At 46.3% G+C, this 24,527-nt stretch overlaps 1 long non-coding RNA gene across 1 annotated transcript; it reads left to right on the forward strand.

The window, feature by feature from the left end:
• The first annotated feature begins 15,619 nt into the window (after positions 1-15,619).
• On the forward strand, positions 15,620-24,527 carry LOC139083987 (uncharacterized). The gene is made up of 2 exons (XR_011541216.1): positions 15,620-15,749; positions 22,375-24,527. It is a non-coding gene; the product is annotated as an uncharacterized lncRNA (long non-coding RNA).

Consider the following 24,527-nt stretch of genomic DNA (forward strand, 5'->3'; position numbering starts at 1 on the left):
AGTATTTTAATTATTACCACAACATTTCTTGCAACAAAAGTCTTAAATTATGAGACATGGAAGTTGAGCCTGTGGCCTGAGTGATTTTTAAAGTTCCTTTCAGCTTTATGACTCCCTTAATAAGGAGGCAGTGAAGCCTGAAATCTGGGCTCAGCCTTTTCTTAAATATGCTTTGGGTAAGCTGTTTAACCTCTCCATACCTCAGGGGTTTTTCATCAATCCAATAGGGATAACTATCTCATAAGGTTGCTGTGAGGATTACAAGGCATCATTTATGTGAAACTCTCAGCACAGCGTCTGGTACAGGGCAACTTGTCCACAAACATTGGGCATGATTGTGATGGTGCTCGGTAGTTAGACTGACTCATGACACCCTCAAACTTCTTTTTATGCAGTAGAAGGGGTAGAAGATGTGCCCGATGCTTCCACATCCATGATCTCATTTTAGGCTTCATGACAATTCTCACATTAGTACGATTGTCCCTGGAAGCCCCACGTTGTATCCATGAGAAGATGGAGGCCCAGGGCGTTTGGGAGACTTGCCCTCAAGCACTCAGCCAGTAAAGAAGCGAGCTGGATGCTAGTCCACCTCTCATTCCAAAGCCCTGGGTCCCCCTGTCATGCCACCTCTTTGCAATAGACTCATTACTAGAAGGCTGAGGAGGCTAGTCCCAGGCTCCCCACTCTCCCGCCGTGTGATGCTGGGTGCACCCCTACGAAGGCTTGCTCGTTCTCCGCCTCCTCACCCAAGGATTGAGGCAGGCAGTATCTCAGTTCTCCATCCCTAAAATCTGGATGATTCTACCTGCCTTGCCCACTTCCCACATACGTTTGGAAGATCTTTCTCAAAAGAGATAGTGCATGGGAATGTGCTGTAAAAATTCACATAGTAGAAAGCTGTAGTATTAACATGTGGATTCCAACAGCTGCCGCAGCAGGAAATTATCAGATGCCTTTAAACTATTACCTAACCACTAGGAACATGTTTAGTTTTGCACAATTTCAACTCACGTCAGATGAGGTACTGCTTTATAAAAAAAGAGTGGAGGAGAAAATAGCAATTTTTTAATGTCATTTTTGTAAGCACACCGTGGGCACACCAGATGACAGCCATAAAATTACCACCATTTTGGCCAAATTGGCAAATGCGAAGAGGCCCATCATGATGGACCCAGCTGTTATGCAATTTCTTTATTTGGCGAGGATGCAGATATCAATGAAATATGCGGTCCTTCATCACATTACTTCCAAATAGCCAGGCGTTTGGCATGGAGGAGGCACAACCAGACACGCGGCACATAGGCTTCCTCTTCTAGCCTTTCTAAGCTTGGAAGGATGAGTAGCTGAGAATACACCCTCCATCGCCTCTCTCCCATTCCAGTTCATCGTGACAGTGTGCTTATTCTTTCAGGCTCAGAAAATAATAATAACTGTAGTTACTTTCATTATTCTATTAAGCCCATTACATAATTATTTCATCGAATTCCCCCAACAATACTATGAGGCAGGTATTATCCGTATATTTCACCCGGCCCAACTTCTCTTCACAGCTGTGCATATTCTGGAGATTATTTAGTGTCTTCTCACCATTCTGAACCTCAGTGGACCCATCTGTAAATGTGGATTACACTAGAGGAGTTCTGCAGTCGTTCCCGATGCTTCTATTCGAGTTATTATTTTGCTTCATAAATATAACACCGTTTTTCCCTTTTATCTAAGCTTTAATAACAAATTGAGTTCATAAAGCAATCACACTTTCAGGTCAAACGTGCCGTTTGGTCACTGAACGGATGGTTTTGGCATCCATGGTGTGTCAACTGGCAGGCACCAAACCCCAAGACACTAGTGTGTCTGCATGTAGCCCTAATTTACTGCTGCAAGAGCATGAGGATGTTTGTGGGAGACATTTCACTCACAAGTAATCACTTTACGCCCTATTGGAACTTGTGGGAAAACCAGTGGATTTGCTGAAGCAAATGACCTTTTTTTCCCGAGTGGCCTTGGTTTCATACTCAAACAGACTGGATCACTGAGTCCAGCAGTACCTCCCTTCCCAGCTGAAATTACCGCTTTCCCGGGCCAACAACACTTTCCTCTGGCAGGCTCACCACCTTCCCCAAACACAGCTTGCTGCTTTTACTACTCATACAGCTCTAGAAACAACCAAAACAGGCAAAGGAAAATGAACTCTTACTTTGGAGAAATCCCTGCTGTCATAACGCAGGAGCGGCTGACACATCTTCATGTGTGGTCCTTGAGGCAAGTGTGAAGAGGAAAGAATTGTTATAAATCATGAAGATGCCACAACTCACAGCTCTCCATCAGCTAGTGCTTACCCTGGCCAGGTTACCTCATTTAAACCTCACGACGATCACGTAAGGTAGAGATTATTTCCCATTTTGTACACGATAAAACTGGTTCTCAAAGAGTAGCTTGCCCACAGTCTCTTAGCTAGAAATTGGAACCCTCTGACTGATCCCAAAATCTATGATTTTTCCTGTATGCTACACTAAAAGTGGGATTTAGTCCTTTGTAAAATCAAATACAGTAAATATAAATGTCTGTAAGTTTTCATTGGTATAGGTATTAAAACTGGGGGTAGGGTGGCAGAAAATGAGGTATTGAGAATACTGATGAATTTTTGCTTCTATCTTAGCCCTGAACAGCCACTCCATAAAGACTTATTCCCACTCCATATGGAAGTAAGTCCAAAAACAATGACTTAGGACTTTGGCCTGTCTTGCTAACCACCAGCCAAAGGCAAGTCAAACCAGTTATATTGATTCGGTTACATTAAGGAGTCAAAGTAAATCAACTGATCTGTTTTCTCTAGCCATCCATGTTTTGCTCATCTCAGTGTCTGACACACAGGCTGAACTCAATACATTTTTGGTGGATGAAGGAGGGAAGAATCTTTGAGCCATAAGAGAAGCAAGTTCTTTAGATTCACAAGCATAATTGGTGTCACATGTACAGATTCTAAAATGTGGCCTTTGCAGTTTACTAAACGCCACTGAACCAGCCTGAGACAATGAATGAACTGGCTACACATTTAAAACAAGAAAAACATAGCCAAATAATTACCAAGACCAAAAATAACAAATGTTGTAGAGGACGGAGAGAAAAGGGAACCCTCATACACTGTTGGTGGGGATACAAACTGGTGCAGCCACTATGGAAAACAGTATGGAGATTTCTCAAATAATTAAAAATAGAAATAACATATGATCCAACTATCCCACTACTGGGTATTTATCCAAAGAACTTGAAACCAACAATTCAGAGAGATTTGTGCAGCCCTATGTTCATTGCAGCATTATTCACAATAGCCAAGACATGGAAGCCACCCATGTGCCCACAAACTGATGAATGGATAAAGATATGGTGTATACATATATATATATACATATACAATGGAACACTACTCAGCCATTAAGAAAAGACAAAACCATCTCATTTGCAACAACATGGATGGACCTTGAGGGTATTACGTTAATTGAAATACGTCAGACAGAGAAAGATAAACACTGCATGATTTCAGTCACATGTGGAAGATAAACAAACAGGGATACAGAGAATAGATTACTGGTTACCAGAGGGGAAGGGGATTGGGGAGTGGGTGAAAGGGGTAAAGGAGTATGTATATGTGGCAACGGATAAAAATTAGACTGTTGGTGGTGAGTACAATGCAGTCCGTATAGAATACTGATTAATAATTACATCTGAAATTTCACAATGTTATAAACCATTATGACCTCAATAAAATTTTTTAAAAAGGAAAAAAAAAAGGAAAAGCATAGCCAAATAGGGGCAGCTGGTATCTCTTGGTCAGAGCTACTGGGGAGGGGGCCCCTGCTTATGCGGGAGTTGGACTAGATGAACCTTACAGCTCCTTCTTGAGATTCCACAAGTCTGAGTTAGGGCTCCCTCTACAACCAAGTGGTGAGAATTGGAGCATTTTTCTAATGGAAGCCAAAAAGCTGGTCCTGTGAACACACAGCCTCAAAGAGGCCATCTTTCAGAAGAACCTCTCTTAGCTCAATAATCAGCTTGTATTCATCAGGATCACAAATAGATGGTTTTTTGTGCTTAATGATCACGTTTGATGCCGACTGGTTACCAGGGGAGGTAACACTACGCATATCTGCAAGTCTAACTCATTTCCAAATAAGTCAAAAAGCATATTTCGTCATATTTCAATGCAGTTATTCCTGGTTCTCCCTCCTGGGTCTGGTCCTAGTCTCTTTCAGTAGGCTGTATTCCTACTTCTCACAGAGCTCTTGCGGGTCCTCCCCCACCAAAGGAACCCTGCCCTGTCTCCTGGCCCAGCCCAGCTGTCCTTCCCCAGCAAATCTGGTGTGTTTGCTTTTCGTCCTTCTCTTTCTCCTGCCTCTGGAGACCCACCTTCCACTTTCCACTCATTCTTCCTGAGCCTCTCTTATCTGCTTGCTCTTTCTCTTGCGATCCTCAGTGACCTTCTCTAACTGCTCTGGCCAGAGGGTTCTGGTTCATTGGCTTCACGGTCCTTCTTTTCTGAGCTGGTGAGGCTGAGGCGCCCCCCTCCCTCTCACACGACAGGCTCTTGCCTAGATGAGGTGTAGCCTTTCTTCCTTGAATCGGTTTCCTGGGACTGCTGTAACAAACCATCACGAAACGGGCAGCTTAAAACATCAAAAATGTATTCTCTCTCATGGTTCTGGAAGCCAGAATTCTGAAAGCCAGGGTCAGCAGGCCCGCTCTCTCTCGGAGGCTCTGGGAGAATCCTGCTTTGCCTCTCCAGTTTCCTCTTGGCTTCCACGGCTTGTGGCCACATCACTCTAATCTTGGCCTCTGTGGTCCCATTGCCTCCTCCTCTTCAGTCTGTCCCGAATCGCCCTCTGCCATTCTGCCTTTCTCATATAAGGATGCTTATCATTTGATTGAGGCCCACCCAAGTAATCCAGGATGATCTCATCTCCAGATCCTTAACTTATTCATATCGGCAAAGCACCTTATGCCAAAGAAGGTCACAACCACAGGTTCCAGGGGTTTGGATGTAGACATATCTTTTGAGGGACTGTCATTCAACCCACTACTCTCCCCAAGACTTATGTGTCAGTTCTCACTTTCTGGAGCAATGTTTCCTGAACTTAAATGTACCTCTAAGTCATCCCGTGATTTCATTACACTGTGGATCCTGACTCAGTAGGCCTGGGTGGGCCTAAGATTCTGCATTTCTTATGGTTGAGCTGATGCTGAGGTAAGTGGCCCAAAGTGAGCAGTCTGGTCCACTGAGCAGCAGCAGCAGCAGCAGCACCTGGGAGCTTGTTAAGATAGAGACTCTCAGGCCCCATCTAGACCTGCTTACTCTATATCTGCGTTGTGACAAAGCCCTCAAGAGCTTTGGTTGCATGTTAAAGTTCAAGAAGCACTGATCAGACTAGAAGGTTTTTTTGAAGAAGAAGATTAGCCCTGAGCTAACATCTGCCGCCAATCCTCCTCTTTTTGCTGAGGAAGGCTGGCCCTGAGCTAACATCCGTACCCATCTTCCTCTACTTTATATGTGGGATGCCTGCCACACCATGGCTTTTGCCAAGTGGTGCCATGTCCGCACCTGGGGTCCGAACAGGTGAACCCCAGGCCACCGAAGTAGAACGTGCGACCTTAACCCATGACTAGAAGGTTTTTGTCCTCCTGCTTTCCAGCCAAGACCCCTCCTGGCACTCTGCACCTGCACTTGCGGAGTCTTCAGCCGTGTTCGGGCAGAGCTTTGTCAACTCCCCGCATGACTAGAAATGCCCTGGGCCCCTGAGGGGAAGCCTATGGAAGGAAATGAACTCCGTCCTCCCTTGCACTCAGTTCCTTTGCACAAATCCCCCCACTCTGAGCCCCAAGCCAGGCAGCCACTTGCCCCAAGACTATGAATACTGCACTGTGTGATTCCAACAAGCCACAGCAGTGGTGACACGCACAAAAGCTACCAAACGGGATTTTATCCTGCTCAGAGAAATCGCTACACAACTCTCCCGGGAATCCTGGTCTTTCTTCCTGATACAAGGATCAGTTAAATGTGCTTTCTCCACTCTTCCAATGCTCACATCAGACCCTTCCAAACTATGCAAATGTGTCCCTTGATGCATCCCAAAGAATTAAGAAAGGAGATTCCTCCAACAAAAATCATCTATTAGGCATCTGCCATCATCACTTACCTGGTTTCTTTGCTCAGGGTGTTTTCCCTGAAAAAGACCCTCCTGCCAGCCTGCTCCCTCCACAGAAGGTGTACGGTCAGGCAAAGGTTGAACTTAGTCAACCCAAAATTAAATCCTGCTCTGCTATTTATCAGCCGTGTGTCCTGGGTCAAGTTGCTTAACTTCTCAGAGCATAGTTTTACCCATTTCTAAAAGGGGCACAACAGATGCCCCACAGGGTCCTTCAGTTAGATGGATCCTGAGTATTAGAATCATACACGTAAGGATCAGCAAAGGGGCTCAGAGAGTGTCCGTGTCCTCTCTTCTCTCTTCCTTCGGTCGTCTTCTCTTCCCATAGCCCTTAGAAAATGAACAGGACTATTGTATTTTTCCTTTTTCTTCCTCCTCCTCTCTCTTCCTGGCTCAGTGGTCTTTCAAATAGTTCATTTTGAAGAAAAGACTGGTCCTGATCTTGTCTTAAGAGACCTATCTACATTTAGCTCCATATCAAAATAAAATTATATCAACTTAAAAAAAAAATCTCTGAAACCAATTATATAAATCTGCAGAATTGAATTACATTTTCCCCTAGTACTTAAGTAACCTCCATCTTGCAACAAAAATAATTTATTCTTGCCCTATTATTCATTTATTTCTGCAACAAACACTTACTGAGCACATGCTATGTGCCAGGCCCTGTTCTCAGTGCCTGTTTCCTTGTAGCTCATATGTTAAAATAGAAAATAAATAAGTTAACAGGTAATGAGCAAGATCATCTCAGTGTGGTAAGGGCTACGCAGGAAGTCAACTGGGTGATGAGATGTGGTGGAGGAAGGGCTCTATTTTAGTGTTAGATGGTCAAATGAGGCCTCTCTATGATATTGAAGTTAAGACCCCATTGACAAAGAACAACCATGTGGAGAAGAAATTTCTAGATAGAGGGAACAGGAAGTGAGAAGGCCTTTGGGTGGGATCAAAATTGGAGTATGTGAGGGTTCACAGGCAGTGTAGCTGTAGCATTGAGATCAGAGGGCAGCATAAAACAAGGTGAAATTGGTGAGGTAGGTAGGTGCTGCAGACTAGATTGTATGCCCCCAAAATTCATATGTTGAAGCTCCAACCCTCAATGTGACTGTGTTTGGAGGTAGGGCCTTTACAGAAGTAAAGAAAGTTAAATGAGGTTACAAGAGTGGGGCCCCGATCCAGTAGGATTAGTGTCCTTATAAGAAGAGACACCAGAGAGTTCTCTCCACCCCGTGAGGACACAGTGAGAAGGCGGTCATCTGCAAGCCAGGAGGAGAGTCTTCACCAAGAACTGAAAGGGTTGAACCTTAATCTGGGACTTCTGGCCTCCAGAACTGTGAGGAAATAGACTTCTGTTGTTTAAGCCGCCCAGCCGGTGAGATTTTGCTATGGCAGCCGAAGCAGGCTAAGACAGCAGACCACACCGGGCTGTGAGGATCACAGTAAGAAGCTGAGTTCTAAGCAGGGGCATGCTGGATCAGACTCATTTCAACTCACAAGAGTTAATTGCTGAGTTTTCAGGAATTTTGTGAGCTCACAAATGTCAAGTCAGTAGCTTGAGATTAGCCGTAGTGGGAGTATTTACACCATAGAAATGGACAAATGCTACAAATCAAGGCTCTTCTGCTCCTTCCAGAACCCCCTTCCAAGAAAGCCAGTTGTTAAACGTTTACCAGCACACTAATGAGGTATGTGCGATTTAAGTGTAACTGGAGGTCGCTAGAGACTTTAAGCAGAGGATGATGTGACCTAATTTGAAATCATCACTCCAGCTGCTGTGTGGGGAACGGCTCCAGGGGGATGAGAGTGGAAACTAGGGGACCCAATAAGAGGGACTTGAACCCAGGTCTTCTGACCCCGAGTCCAGTGCTCACTTCGCTAGCATGGCTGAGGCCTGCACTTGGTATTCTCTTCCTGAGCCTGTAAAAAGTCTACCCCTTTAACCTTTTTGCCCCAGGGCCCAGTTTCCTAAACCATCACTCAGCAGCCAGCTCTCCTCTTCTTTCAAAATTACCATCAGTATCAGGCTTCACAGCCAAGACCCTCAAATGAATCAGAGCCTCAAAGACACTTGGAGCTGCTGGGCCTATAAGATGATATGGCTCAGCCCTTGCCCACTTCCACTCTGCTCAATGTGGAAACCGAGGCCTGGAGAAACTGAATGGCTTGCCCATGGGTGTACAGGTAGACGGTTAAGGGAAGAGTGTGGAAGTACTCTGGATCCTCGTCCAGTGTTGTTTCCACTACATGGAAAGACTGAGCAATAGTGAACACAGAAGACCCGTCTTGTCTTTCTTCCTTCAGTTGAGGTCAATAACAAGTGATAATGGCAAGAAATTTTTACAAAATGCAAATTACTGAATAATTATAATTTAGGACTACCATTGATTGTGTCTACCCTGGAGCCCACTAAGATTGGACTCTGGATGCCCCAGTTGTACAAACCGGCCCATGCCCTTCTCCCCTTGGCACAGTTTGCCTCCTTGGCTGAATCATCTGTGACTTGGTCTACGTGACCAAGGTGGGACATTTCCAAGAGAATTGGTGGATGCAGATGCATACGAACAGAATCATCTTAGTCTTTTTGAAGTCTGATGCTGCCTCAGCCCCTAAGTTCCCTTCTTCACAACCTGTCGGGCTATTTTCCGTTTTCCAGGTTGCTATTGATGTTTTCAGATGGCACACATCCTGCTTGGCACTCTCTGCAGCCTTTATGAGCATGTTCCCCATAAAACCACTTTGGTTAGGGCCATTTAACAACAGTGGATTGAGAACAGCTCCTATGGAACAACTTGCTTTTTACTCAGCCTCAGGAAGATGTACACTCAATGCTGATACTTTCTCAAAGCTTCTAGCTGTTTATGATATAAATGCAGATAATTTAAAAGTGGCCATAAAGACTGTTCAGGAAGCTTCGCTCTTTTAATTACAGGAAAACAAAAGAGAAAAAGAAGTTAATCATCCCGCCCCTTTCAAAAGATCTTGCAATTATAGATCATGGAAATAAAAGTGACAAGTTCATTAAGATGAAACAATTGCATATTTTCTTGTTAGGAATTAATCATAGCTCAGGGTTTTAGGAAAAATTCTTTATATAATTTTTACTGTTTTCATAGATTGTGGAATGTAATTGCTGGAGCAGACACAATCCACTGTCTATAAACTCTGAAGGCTTCAAGGTTAAGAACTCAACCTAAGACCATACAGCTCATGGGCAACAAGATGTGACAGACGTCCTGTCTCCTGGTTCTCGGTCCAGTGCAGGCTGACTGAACTCTCATTTTCCCCTCAAGAAATCTCAGGCTGCACTCTGCCCAGCATGTAGGGCTGTTCCCTGCCTCTGCGGTGGTACTACCACCCCTGGGATGGGGTCTAAATTGCAGTTCAGCCCTGAGTGCCACTACAAAATGCAGGGGCTGCCCATCCTCTGCTCCTGGCCTGACCTTGGCCCTCCCTTCCTGACGTGTAAAGCAAGATGACGTCTCTGCCTGGCTGTGCAAAGTGAGGTAGAAATGGCAAAAGACGTTTCGCCCATTGATGAATGCAGCTGACTGCTTCAACACTTCATTCCACCAAGGTCTGGATATGGACCGGCCTTGTCTACTTGGCCCATAGTCAAGCTGTTTTTCTTTTTCCCATGAACTATGGTTCTAATCATTACAGGGAAAATTGGGGGAAGTGAATTGGCACGTGAAGTTTTCAAGTCATCCTTGCCCTTCTAAGGGACTGGCGTCAAGCTTGTGGTAATAACACAATCATGAGATATGCAGATGGGGAGATGTGAGCTGAAAATTCACTTTTATGTCTCTTTTTCCTGTTTTAAAAATTTGTTATTGTGGTAAAATACACATAGTACAAAATTTACCATCTTAATCATTTTTAAGTGTACAGTTCAGGGTTATTAAGCACATTCACGTCATTGCACAGCCATTGCCACCACCCATCTCCAGAACTCTTTTCATCTTGCAAAAGTGAAACTCTGTACCCATCAATCAATCGCTCCCCATCCGCTCTGTTCCCCCCAGGCCCTGGTACCCACCATTATATTTTCTGTCTCTATAAATTTGGCTACTCTAGCTGCCTCATATATGTGGAATCACACAGTAGTTCTCCTTTTGTGACTGGCTTATTTCACTTAGTATGATGTCGTCAAGGTTCATGCATGTTGTAGCATGTATCAGACCATTTCCTTCTTTTTTAGGGCTGAATAATATTCCATTCCAGGGTTAATAGATTTTGAAAAATTATATGTATTTCCAATTATTTCCTCCACGTAATTTTCCAGTGGTTCTCTTACTAGGTCTGAATCGACATAGCCTGAGGGTGACCCTAAAATTATATTGTCAGTTCATACACTTCTAGAAGATTCCATTTGAATTATTTCCCTAAATCTCAAGTCATTAGACATTATAATGAAAAAGCTTATTAATGTATGCCAATGCAAAGTGTTCTCACTAGCTACTTACATCCTTCGGGCAACTGATTACTTCCTCCCCGCAGTGCTGGATGTGGTACCTAGATTATATCTCTATCGTGATTACTCTTTTAATACTTGGCTGGTATCTAAGAATTTAGTGCTTTGTCACAGAGACATGTGTGCCCCCAGTGGCTGTGCTAAGGAAGGTTCCCGTCTGAGGATTGTCTGCAGATGCCTGGCACAGTGCTGCTCAGTTCCTGTGCTGCAGCCTCTGGGACCTGAAATCTCTCCCTGAGGAACAGTCACATCTGTGTGAAATGTCTTTTGTTACCTATGGTTTCAGTGATTTTGCCAGACAAAATGTTGAGCTGGGTAAGTATGATTCAGCACAGTGCTAGGGGCTGTCACTTCTAAGTGGAAGGGACAGGAACATGGGATATGTGTGCTGAGGACCACGGGGGACACATGGGCACTTCATCTTTGACAAAAGCGAGCCCCGTCAGGGCAGCAAAGATTCCTTTCAAATTGTGGTCCAGTGACGAAGTGAACAGAGCCACAACTGTGCATGCCTTTACAACCCCCCTGAGGGCACCCTTATCCTGTGGTTGTAATGACATTGCAACTCCCTTGTAATTTCATCATAACTCTCTTCTTCAGCGGTGTTTAAATCTTTAGAGGTGATTGGAGTCTTTGATTATTTTAAATGTGCCATCAAAAGTGCTAGTAGTTCAAAGTGTACCATAAAGACAGAAAGTTAGAGAACCATCGGTTCAGATGGAGCCCCTTAGGCCAGTGGCATTTGTCATTCACAGCCCAACACATTTCTTATCATTTATCTTCAAAATTGTCCTCTGAATGCAATTCCAAAAAGTGCATTCCAAAAATGTTCTGAGCAGTGACAGCATGATTAGAACAACAACGTGATCCCCAAGCTGAACACAGAGGTCCTGGACGGCCATTGACAGCATCTCGTCCCTGTAAATCACACCTCCTTCAGGGGCTTAGTTCTGTCTATTCCTTTCTGAACCGGAGGATCATTCTGAAGGCAGCTTACTAATGTACCTAATTTTTATTTTTCAGTTGAATAAAATGTCGTTAGCTATGTAGCCGAAATCAAAACAGAAACAGATCGAATTCAGCGAGTAAAATTCAAAGCTGCAAATAACCAAAGCACAGGAACAATAGGGGTCACGTTGAGGACTGTTCAGTCTCATCATGTCCCATAAGAGCCACCTCCTGTTTGTTGCCATTTCTGAACAGGTTTTTCTCAATAAGGCAACATGGATTCGGAGTTTTACAACCAGTCTGACAAAGTTTCATTAAAATGTAGTAATGTGCTTTTGTTTCTGTAAGTTTTATTATCTGGTATCGTGAATATGTTCAAGTTTAAAGCAGGAAAACAATCCTTCTGGTGATGCTGAGAAACTCAGCATCATTCCTCAGATGCCGTGGCCGTTAGCATACACGAATGTACTGTAACGTGACTGTCTTTTGGTAAACGTGGTGTTGACAAACAAAGTACTGTAAATTTGCCTCTTTTGCTCCTTGTGGAAACCGTTCATTTGGTCGAAAATTACAATCTCTATTGCAGCTACGAAGATTTATTTCCTCTCTAGAGAATCCAGAAGTTGGAGTCTGCAAACTCTTGGGGTTCATGATGAGATGAACACAGATATGGAGTTTCAGAATTTAGAAATTTCCCATCAGTGGGACACAGTCACATCATTCAGACACGCAATCAGAGGACTTGTCTCCCTGAAGAGAGAAGAGACTGTTTTGGGGGTTTTTCGTTTCATTTTCTAGTATTTTATTTCGATTGTCTTTTTTTTAAGTGTCATCCATGATGAGCTGAAAATTAAGAAAAATAATTCGTCCTTCACTGCTGACACCCTGCCCTGGACTATCTCAGGCTGAATAAATGTGTACTGTGTGTGCTCCAAGGCAAATAACAAAAGTTCTTTGGAATCTCTTGTTTCAACCCAGATAACATCAGGGTTGAACTTGAGGTCGTGTTAATGGCAATAGCCATATCCGGCTGGTTCTAACTCCCACCCCTGTGGGCACAGAAACACCAGCCCCTATGACATTTCTCTCGGGGATCTCTGGGCTCCTCAGGTATCCATCACTGGACCACGATAACTTTATGTGCGTCTCCAGATTTCCTTGGCCCCAGCTTTCCCCAGGACCTCAACGATTTCCTCAGATGGAAAGCGCAGGCAGTCACCATTCCCTCATTGCTTGACACCCCTGGCTGTCTCAGCTTCCCCTGGGTCAGGGCCTGGAGTCAGCTTCTTCTCCATCGTGCCCACTCCAGCGGGAGCCTCAGCAGCCCTGCACCCAGGTCCCACCCAACCCAATCCAACCCAACCCAACCCACGGGGCTCCGGCCCCTCGCACTGCTTCAGGCCCCCCTGGAGCACCATGCTTAGAGTATGGGATCTGGCTTCGTCTGCAGCTTCTGGAGGGGATCGGTGACCCAGCCTGGAAGTGCAGATGTGGGACAGGAGACAGGAGTGAGCTGGCAGGTAAGTTCCTCTACCTCCTTCCATCCCTGAGTTCTAACACTTGGTGGTTTTGCACATTGTAAAAATCTTTTCTGGGGTCAGTCCCATGGTGAAGTGGTTAAGTTCAGCATGCTCTGCTTCGGCAGCTGGGGTTCACAGATTCACATCCCAGTTGTGGACCTACACGACTCGTCAGCCATGCTGTGGCAGCATCCCACAAACAAACAAACAAAAAAAATAGACGAAGATTGGCATAAATGTTAGCTCAGGGTTAATTTTCCTCAAGCAAAAAAAGAGGAAGATTGGCAACAGATGTTAGCTCAGGGTGAATCTTCCTCAGCAAAAAAAAAAAAAAAGAAAGAAAGAAAGAAAGAGAGAAAATCTTTTCCCACACATCTTGTTTTTATTCTTCACTATACCTGTGTGGTGGTTATAACCATCCCCATCTTAGAGATGAGGAAACTGAGGTTCAGGGAAGATGAGCTTCATCCAAAGACTGACTCTAAGTATGTCACACGCCAGTATAGGCCAGTCAGTGCAGGACAAGCCAGGCCCAGTGTAGTCTAGGATCTGCACCAGGAGGCCGAAGTAAGGGTGATCTAGGTGTACGTAACAAATCCAGGTGTGGAATTGTCCCAGGAGGAGAGGAGATGATCTCATCAAGAAGAAGTGAGCGGGCCTGTCTTCACTGGGACTGCCTTCCTCTAGGATTACTTGCCAGTGTCTGGAACACTTCAAGCCTTGCACATTTCTGATGGGGCAAGCCCTGGGCCTGGTGTGGACGACCTGGCCCTGGGTCCCAGCCCAGCCACCTGTTGGATATGTGACTGTGGACCTTGTAGCTCTCTGGGCCTCAATTCCCTCATACAAACGTGGGTGATAGAAATACCTTCCTTGCAGAGCTGTTCTCCGACTCTCAGAATGCTTTGTAAATTATCACATGGTGCAAAGGTTCCTTATTACATCAGACTCCATGTCTAGTGTCCAACAAAACCCCATATAAGCTGTTGGTCTCTGCTTCTTCTCTCTTTCTGTATCTTGAGTTTGGTCTTGCCAGTGGGTGGGAGACAAGCCAGCCTGAATGCCAAGACGGCATAAGATTTCCATTCTTGCTTAACATGAGCCTGGAGCCCTCATACAAAGGTGCCCAGACCTGGTTCAGGGTCAGGAGGAATGGGCGGCACCTGGTGCAGAGTGAGCTGTCCGGCCACAGGGGGATACAGATCAGCAGGCCAGAGACAGGGAAAAGGGGCTGAGGAGCAAGTCTGGGGTGAGAAGGTGAGATCCGAAAGGAAGGCCTGATGGGGGAAAATCTTTAAAGGACTTACAGGTGGGGCTTAGGACCGATGGGTCATTGGAGTCATATGGTCTAACACCTCGTTTTGCAAATGAGGAAATAGGCCCAGTGGGGATACCTGCCACTCTGGTAGGTGGCCTTGCTGGGACTAGAAGCCAAATGTCCTGACTCTTGTTCCAATGCTTTTAAAAATGACCTTGAAATCATTGGAAGTGACCTTCCAGCCTCCACTCTCTGTCAAGAGACCACCCAGACTAGATTATCTAGGACAGCAACCAATTTTAAACAGTCTATCCTAAGACATTCCTACTCATCAGGGCACAGGTCCAAACTGAGGTTTGAATAATATCTCCCTGCCTGCTCCCTCACCCCCTAAAAAGAAACAGCAGAAGGGCCAAGTAGGGTGCCTGGGCCTTACACCATTGAAGATGCTCTTGCAAGGAGCCTGGAGAAAGCCCTGCTATCCTCGTGTCTGCCAGCAGGGGGCAGACACAGAACAGGTTTGTGAGCTTTGCGGTCGGCAGCTCCCAGCAGAGAGGAGGCAGCCTGCCTCGGTTTCCAGCACTGCTTCTCACCGAATTGGGCTGCCAGCCAGGAACCAACAGTAAAAAGCCAGTGTGACTGGTTTTACTGTCTAGTAAAATGCAAATACTCATAAATGCTCATTTGCTCCATCATTTCAGGTACTTTAGTGCTTGAGCTGGCTGGCTCCAGTCAGGACTGCAGTTTAAATGATGACCTGGCGGTAGGAGAGCTGTGACCTTGGGGAAGTCACCACCTCTCGGGGTTGTGGAGTGGCACAGATGAGAATTTGCTCGCCACATAGTAAGTCCTCAATGTGAATTAGCCGGTGGTTAATAGGGATTTTTACTTTATTAACTTATTCCCTAAATAAATATTTAATGAGCACCCACTATGCATGAGGTCCTAAGCCAGGTGTTCGGGAGACAGAATAGTGAATAAGCCCCTTCTTCGAAAATATCGTAATTATCATCTTATATGGTTTATCTATTTTTATCTTTTATCTACTATCTTTATAACAATCACTCTATAATCTCTTTGGTTTCTTTGATTGTCCTTGTTATGAAGAAGCTCGGCACCAAATCTGAAGCCAATCTTGGCTGCTGTTCTGTCCCTTACGGCCAGCAGATTTGCATTCTTCTTGTTGATTGGTTCTGCTATTCTGTTTATGTGCCTATTTTACTGAGCCACTGTCTAACCTTCGACCTGACCTGCTCCCTCCAGGGCTGTGGGCTCGCTGCCTGCCCACCCGACTGCTGGAAAACACTGGAGCTCTTGGGGAAAAGGAGGGCGTCAGCCCGAAACAAACATATTTACAGGTAAGGAAGTGACTGCTGGGGCCTGAGGGGAAGGGAGACAAAGCAGACACAGCAACAGTCAAAACACCTCTGGGAAAGACAGGACAGGGGCTCTGCGGGGAGAAAGAGAAAAGCAGGTGAAAATAAAGACACTGCCCAGGACCGCCTCCCAGTGTGGGCGCTAAGAGTCCTGGGTTAGGAGAGAAGTTGCTTTGTATCCATTTCAGGGGCAAGGGGGAGGGAAGACACTAGCAATAGGTTGTCCACCAAGAGATAAAGAAGAGCAGGGAGCATAAATCACTGCCCTTGGAGTGGGGACGCATAACCGAGTGTCTGAAGGGAGAAGTTCCCCAGGTCAGCTGGGACTCAGGGCACAGCGGAGTCTCCAGGTTCCACTGGGATTGTAAACCCGCCTTGATTGTAAGCCAGCCTCAGATCACTGATGTTCCCCATACCTGCCCACCCTCCAACCCCTCCACCCCACCTCCCATGAGCCAGGATGGATATAAGGAGCCAGTCACCACGTATGTTAAAAATACAACAGGACCGCCATTGTCCTGGCTCAGCAAACATGGAAGAGTCTGGCAGATGGGCTGGCACACTTGACCTGAAGGAAGAAAAGGAACAAATGGAAAATTGCTGACTGTGGCAAAGAAGAAGCAGGCTGACCCATCTGTTAAGAAAATATCTTGGCCAAACAACTCACGATGTTTCTTTTAAAGACTAAGTAGAACCCAAAAAATGTGTAGCTCTGTGGACCAAAAGGTATGTGCTGGAACCCTAAATTGGAAACTGCCAAAAAGTGTATCAATTATAGAATGGATAAATTGTATTTTCATACAGTATTGAGAATGAGCAAACTATAACCACAGGCGGCAATATGGTTGATTCTCATAAACAGAACGTTGAGTGAAAGAAGCCAGACAGAAAAGAACGCAGACCACACGGATGCCTTTACGCAGAGACAAAGACAGGTGCAATGATGGTGTCGGAGTCAGCATGCTGGTTACCCTTGGGGGTAGCGGCTGGAAGAGGGCACAAATTGGTTTCTGGGATGCTAGTCATGTTCTGTTTCTTGATGTGCTGCTTACATGCACATACATTCACTTTATGAAAATTCACTGAGCTGTGCATTTTTCTAGAAGTACATTAGATTTCAGTAGAAAACAAAAACAAATGACAACAACACAAGCAGATCCTGAGGTCTTGACACAGTCAGTTCCAGGGAGAGCAGTAGGACATAGGGCCCCCCACGCTGGTGCCGAACAGGAGTAGAAAGTGACCAGGGAGTGAGGAGTGACCACCGACCTGACAGCTGGCTCTTTAGGGTAGTCAGCCAACTCGCTCCTAAATTAAGACTTGCTTGGCCTAAAGAAACTAAGTAGCACCCTGGCACCAGTCATTCTGTGAGTGGTTGAGTGTGGCAGCAGAGCCAGACTGCCCAGGTTGGAATTCCAGCTACACAGTAGTGTGACCCTGGGTTGGTGCCTCAAACACTCGGTGCCTCAGTTTCCACATCTGTAAAATAGGATTGAATATATTAAATTTGGAACCGTGCATGGCACAAAGTAGCAAGTAAGGGTTTGGTTCTGTTGTTGCTGTGTACCAGGCACTTTAGTCCTCACACCCATTGGAAGAGGTAGTCAGGGGAGAAGTGATTTCAATGAGGCCACATGCCTAGGAAATGCAGAATGCAGATTTGAACCCAAGATCCTCATGATTCTAAAGCCCGCAATCTAAGGCTTCCCAATCTAAGACATTCCCTTAGGAGAGGGAAAACTCTCTCCCAGAAACCAGGAAATAGAGACGATGACCCAAGGAAAATCATCCCAATGCAAGGAAAAACTAAGACTTTGGAATAAGCAAAGGAGATCGCTGTGTAGCCTTTCAATAGGATGCTGCACCCTTCTCAAATTATCTGATTCTGTGTGGGCTCTGTGCCTTTCATTGCCTCCAAGTTATTTTACAACTCTGAAAATTGTAAATAAGGCGTAGCAATGCAAAGATTTCTTATCTAAAGACATGCAAATAAATTCTGCAACCCGCCCCCCCCAAAATAACAAAGCAAGTTTCAAGTCCGTATATAAAGTTACTCCAACATCCCTTTACCCAAATAAAATTGTGGTTCTTTTGATTTCTCCTTTGAACCAGTTACAACATCTTACCAGTTCCCTCATTCAATTATCGAGTTAAATAAAACCTTTGACATGTGTTCATTTTATGTTTGCGTGAGAATCATGACTTTACTTTTTTCTTTTTTATCCGCTGACACAGAGGTAGAGGCAGGTTCAACTTTGTGACCGGGGGTTTCCTGAGAAAGGTCCGCTCTTTGCGCAACTGATATCTGCCGGCAGGAGGTCAGGTGGCCCTCACAGGGCAGGCATGAGGCCAGGGCCCCAGGTTTGGCCTCGTGCTCTGCTTCCTGGCCAGGGTTGGCGAGGACGGCGGAAGGCTGGCTGGATCTGGGAAGGAACTCTGGCCAGCCTGAAGGCCATTAAGGGTGAGCAGAGAGGGATTCTGGCAAAGCCAGGCACCATCTCAGGCTGCTTAGTGGCTCAGGGACCTGAAAAAAAGAAAAAAAATCAGTCTAACCGGGATGCGTAAATACTGGATCCTAAAGAATTGGGGTTTATGTACTTTCTCTGCCTGTTTCCTGGCTCTGTGACCCAGACAAGTTATTTAAATTCCCTAAGATCCATTTCTTCCTCTTTCAAATGTGGATAATACCCCCAGTACTACCTCTCTGGTGCAGGGAGAGGTGGGAAAATTAAGTAAGGTGATAGACATGGAGCTCTTAGCACAAGTCTGCCCTTAGCATGTGACTAACGGCAGCTATTTTCGATGTTACTGTCACGGGGAGACTCTGCGGCTCCCGGTGGAGGACACAGTGAGGCAATGCTTGAAGCTCTTGGGTTTTTTTTATCAATGGAGCACTATTTATTACTATTATTTTCCCCTCGTGTGAAAGAGGCATTGTAAGCCACACCAGGTGAAATATACTCCAATCTAAAAACAAGTCAAGTTCTTGTTACTTTATCAAAGCGAGAAGTAAACACTTTACCATTCTTAACCACATGAACAAACACAAATAAAAGGATTTCTTTTAAGAGAACAAGTCGTGAAGGATGGGAATAATAATGGCTGGCTTTTATGGAGCACTTGCTCTCTGCGAGGTGTCGTTCCTAGGGCTCAGCATGCCCGGTCATTTTCACTCCTCACGACGAGCTCCTGAGGGGGGAGTGGTAGCTCGCCTCCTGGTAGGAAGTGAAGTGGAGCTGGGATTCAAAGCTGGGCCAAGTCAATCAACCCCACTGTATCTGGAGCACCCTGGGAGGACCTAATCCCACATCTGAGGATGTGAGGATGGTGGAGCTGAGGTGCTGGAAGGACCTCCAGGTGGCGCTGTCCAGCCAGAAGTTGAAAAATGTAGCCAGAAGTAGAATGGATGCTAAGGAGAGGTCAGATATTTTATTCATTCAACAAATATTTATTGAGGGCCTGTTATGTGTCAGGCATGTGTTCTAGGCTGAATAAAACAGGCAAGAAATCCTTGCTTTCATGGAGCTGAACTTCCAGTGGGGGCAGTTAGATACTAAACATAGGTAACATATGTCATATGTTAGATAAGGAGAAGTTCTGTTGAAAAAATCAAAGAAGAGGAAAAGGATTTGGAGAGCCAGAGGTGGGGTGGCAGGTGCAAATTTACTTAATGTGGTCAGGGAAGGCCTCACTCAGGGGGCACTTGTGTAAACCCTGAGGTTAGGTAATAACTTATGCAGCTATCTGGCGGAAGAACATTCTGGATGGAGGGAAAAGCAGTGCAAAGGCCCTGTGGTGAGAGGGTACTTGGCATGTCTGAGGAACAACAGGAGACCATAGTGGCTGGACCAGATAGGCAGGGACAAGCATATCAGAGATAAAGCTGATGAGTGGCAGGAGGCGCAGATCAGGTAGGGCCTTATATGCTGAGCGAGATGGGGAAGGTTCTGAACAGACCAATAACAAGACCTGACTTATATTTTAAAAGAACCACTCAGGCCACCTCACAGAAGGTGAAATGCAGTGGGGCAGCGGAGAAGCAGGGAGACCTCTTAAGGAGCCAGTTGCAGTAATTCAGACGAGAGATGATGGTAGGTCGGAACGGAGCGGTAACTGGACGTGGTGAGATGTGTTCAGATTCTGGACACATTTTGAGGGAAGAGCCAATGGGATTTGAGAGTCTTCAGTCATCTTGGAAACTCTCCTGTAAGGACTATTCCAATATGGTCCTGATCCCAAAAACCTTTCTTGGAAAGCCATCTCTTGGCGTCTACAGGATGACAGAACCCATCCCCCCATGGAAAGAAACCTTCCTAGCCTTTGCCAAGTGTCGGGGCACCATGCAAGCTTTTCCTCTGTCCCCTGTGGATTCTGGGCTGTGCTCTGAGACGTGGAGAGCAGCAGGACATGAGCATCGCCAGCCCCTCAGATTTCTCTCAGGACTGAGGCAGGTGCCAGCAAGAGTGATGTTGCTGCATTAAAAACCACTTCAAAACTTAGTGACGTGAAACCACAGGACACTTTCGGAATCTGTGGGTCAGTATCTCAAACAGAGCAACGTGGGGATGGCTTGTCTTTGTCTCATCAAGTCCCGGGCCTCAGCTGGGAAAACTCATCTGGGGCAACCAGCTGGAATCCTCTGGAGGAGTCCCCACTCACATTCAGAGTGTCGGTGCTGGTTGTCGGCTGGGACCTCAGCTGGCTGTTGGCCAGAACACCTACACGCGGCCTCTCCCTGCAGTGTGTCTGTGTGGCGTGCTTTGGGCATCCACATCACACTGGCGGGTGACAATGGCATGTCCATACGTGTACGAAACCTAGACCACCAGCAGCCACCTTATCAGGAAGGGAGATACCGGAAAACAAGCTCAGCACACTGAAGACAGCAAAGCAGAAGGAAGAAAGGAACCAGAACCACTGAATTAATCTGGAGTGTTCTCCCTCAAACTTCCTGATCAGTGAAACAAACATTTTCTGTGTTGTTTAAACCAGTTTGAACTGGGACTTTCTGTTCTTGCAGCTAAGGGCGCCGTAACTGATACGGGTCTCCTCAGGGGCCACTTCTCTGGTGGGCTGCATACCCCTGGGAAGGGGGAAAGGGCTGGAGTCACCGCCAAGGACAACCGAAGTCCTGCTGCCACCCAACAGCTGCAGGCTCCCAGAGCAGCGGGGGCCCAGGGCCCTGCGGCCACTGATGCCGTGAGCCTCCAAGCCATAACGCTTGGCACCTTCATCCCTAAGGCAAGAATCGATTCTTCGCAATCATCAAGAACTTACCCCAGGGGCAGGCTGGGGAAAGGAGAGCAGTTCTGATGTGGGCTAGCTTGATGGTGGCAAACAAAAAACAAAAGACCCTAAAGGGGAGAAAATCCTTCCGAAGTGGCTTTCTCACTGACTCCACAGGGATTGCTTGCCTTAAGCCGTGTGTGTGTGCGATGAGCACGGACACTGGTCATTGCCCCAGATGCATCCCTCAGACCTTCCAGTCTGAGGCACTCCAGCCAACCTCAAACTGCCAGTGTCTGTATGCCTGTGCCTGAGGCTCTTTTCCAGAATGTGGAGAGCTCCTGGCTCACCTGCAAGGAAGTGCCAGAAGTGCCAGGAATTAACACCCCGAGGGAGCTGCCCTCCACCCAAGCTCCTGCTGGTGTATAAATTCCCCAGCTCTCTCCCACTCTGGGGAAGCATTCTGAGGAGTGTATCTGACACCGTTTTCCAGGGCTCCCCATAGGACTGAGCTCTGTTTGGTGCTGTGATAGCTGGTGCCATCATGCACCCCTTGTTGACGGCTTTCCCACCCTGTGTCACTTTCCTGCTGGTGCTCTCAGCCCCTCCCAGATCAATTACCTGTGCTCAAATCTTTGTCTCAGCTTCTGCTTCTGAGGGAGCCCAAACTAAGGCAGTAACCAGAGGGGAGTGGTGGGAGAATATGGGAGAGGACGTGGACAGGGAAGTCCCTGAGGGATGAAGTGACAGTTGAGCCACATTCTTCTTTCTATTGAGAAGCTCTGGAGGCATGAACCAAGGCTTTTGAGAATTGCCAAATGGGACATGAGACTCCTAAGTTTCTGAGGCCCGCTGGTTGATCATGAGAGCCCACTTGGTGAGGCCTCCTATATATACAGACATCAGGGGGACATTAATACAGTTCTGGTTGGGGTCCAATCCCTGCCGCACCCTTGGGTGTCAGTCACACTGATAATCCGCTCACCCTCTTGGCACCACCCCGCTGCAGCTGAAGGGACCTCTCAGCAGTGATTAGCATCAAGAATGGGTCCTCCTTTGTCCTTATCCATTCAATGTGTTTATTTTCAAGATTGCATTTGTGGAAAGCGTTTAAACAGCGCCATTTAGAAGAAAACAAAAGTCACCAGATGGAAAAATAGAATAAAAAAACATGCACACACAGAAAATTCCCGAAGCAATATAGGCAGGGCAGCGGGAGTTATTGTCCTGCTGCTGTGGATAAAGCAGCTGTGTTGGAAGAGCTATCCGCTCTTGACAGCCTAGAATTTTCAAGGGAGAACTGAACACAGGTCAGCAGAATTCTGTGCTGCAATTCACTTCCTGAGAAAGTTTGACAAACCTTCCTTCTTCTTCCCTCTAGGAAGGACAGAAGAACGGTTACTAGGATTAACACGTATACTGAATTATAAAGCACAGGCAGCTTTTGTCTAGGAATAACGCCTTCCGGTTGCCGCATATCTTATTTGGACAGATGTTGTTCTCAAGAGTCTCAGAAACACCCTTAGCCACAGGCTGGCTGCAAAATCAGAAGCAAGAAAGATGGAAGCTGCTCCTGAGGCTGAGACAAACATCACCTCTTGCCCCTTCAAGAAATCAAGAGAACCAAACAGCCTTCCCCCGCCCCCCTCACCCCCTAACACAACATGATTTTGCCTACACTAGGGGTCGAAGAATGTCAGCAATACCCCAAGGGTGGCTGAAAGGCCAACTTTCATTCACAAGAAAGGCCCTGGTCATTGCTGCTTCTTTGCCTTTCATTCTCCCAATGGCCAACAGAGGGAGAGAAAGGATGGTGGTGTGAAAATGTGCTCAAGTCAGGACTGGTGTCCTGGGTCTTGTGAGGAAGAGTCGTAACGTTTATTTTCCCTGGGCTGATCTTAACTGGACTCCTGGCCCCCATGCAGAGCCACGCCCGATGTAATGTGTCTGGGCATTCCCCCATCTGCCCAGAAGAGGGACTCTGGTCACAGACAGCAGCAACGGGACATGGTGTAGCGTGGTGGTCCTGGCAATGGGAGAGGAATATTGGCCCCATAGTCAGCAGTCCCCGCCCTGCCACTTATCACCTGTGTGACACTCAGTAATTTATTTAACCTCTCGGACCCTCGATTTCTCCATCTGTAAATAGCAGTTCCTATCTCAGATAGTTAACTGGAGGATTAAAAGAATATAAAACGCTAGTGCCTAATGCATCATAAGCTCTCTGTAAATGGCAGCTCCTATTAGTACTGAGGGAATAAGGCTGTTTCTAACACTGCGAGCAAATATGGGCTAATAACATCTGTTTCCACAATTGTCATTTTTAGGGGCTGTTAACATGATTGTAACTGCAGGTCTTAGAGCAACAATGACTATTAGAGAATCCAACTGGAACTTCACATTAAGAAACCAATCACATTAAGGAAAGAATGGCATGTTGGGCAGCAGGTGGACAGTTGGAACAGCCGGAGAGCATGTGGAAAGTTACCAGAAGGTCCAGCTGCCGTCAAGAAGGCTTCCCAGGGGCTTATTGGGCCTGACAAGGATGCAGGAGCCGGAGGAAAAGGCAGGCGCCCACAGACAGAACTCTGTGCCCGTCTGTGCAAGCAGGTTTCTTTAACAAAGTCATGAGAAAGAGATTTTACAGAGGCTGAGGCTGTCTGAGGAGAAAAGAGATTGAACACCACAGACAAAGCCGTCTGTTTCCTAGGAGCGTCCTGGCCAGGCCAGGCCTCCCCGAGCTCAGGCGTGATGGAGGGTGCAGTGCCCCCGGGCAACCTCCCAAACCTTCCTCCTCGTGTTTTGAAAGCATTAATCTGAGTCTTATTCAATAATAGCATTTTCCTGTCCGCCCTTTTTAGACGTACAGGATGGTCATGTATGACAGAAATGCCAACAGTGAGAAAAGTCCAGAAACAGGGTGGATTCTTTGAGGAAAAGAGGTAAAATCGACAAGAGATTTTGGTGGGGCTGTGGGTGATGTGTGAAGAGGTGCACAGCGGAATAGCCTGGCGTGATACTGTGATTTATAAGAAGAAAGGTGTATTTGGTCATCCTGTTTCTGGCACAGAGCTCCTAAAACCCTCGGCATTTCCTTAATGACAAGAGCCATAAAAGTGTCTTGATATTTACAACAAACCCCTTTCAACTACCCCTGAGTTTATGTTAATGAAGTGACTTTTGGAAAGGTGCTAAGGATGGGGGCTGGTTGTCAGGAGAACCAACCACGTGATTAGAGGGTGGGAAGTTTCAGTCCCGCCTCGTCCTCTCGGGAGGAGAGAGGGACTGAAGATTGATTCAATCACTAATGGCAGATCAGTCATGCCTATGTAACGAAGCCTCCAAAAAACCCAAAAGGACAGGTTTCGGAGAGCTTCCTGGTCGGTGACCACGTGGGGATTTGGGGAGAGGGGGTCTCTCAAACAGCATGGAAGCTCCGCTCCCTTTTCTCATACCTTGCCTTATGTACATCTTCCATCAGGCTGTTCCTGAATTACATCCTTTTATAATTAAACGGTGATCTAGTAAGTAAAA

This window comes from Equus przewalskii, chromosome 1, assembly GCF_037783145.1.
Source record: "Equus przewalskii isolate Varuska chromosome 1, EquPr2, whole genome shotgun sequence".
NCBI lineage: Eukaryota > Metazoa > Chordata > Mammalia > Perissodactyla > Equidae > Equus > Equus przewalskii.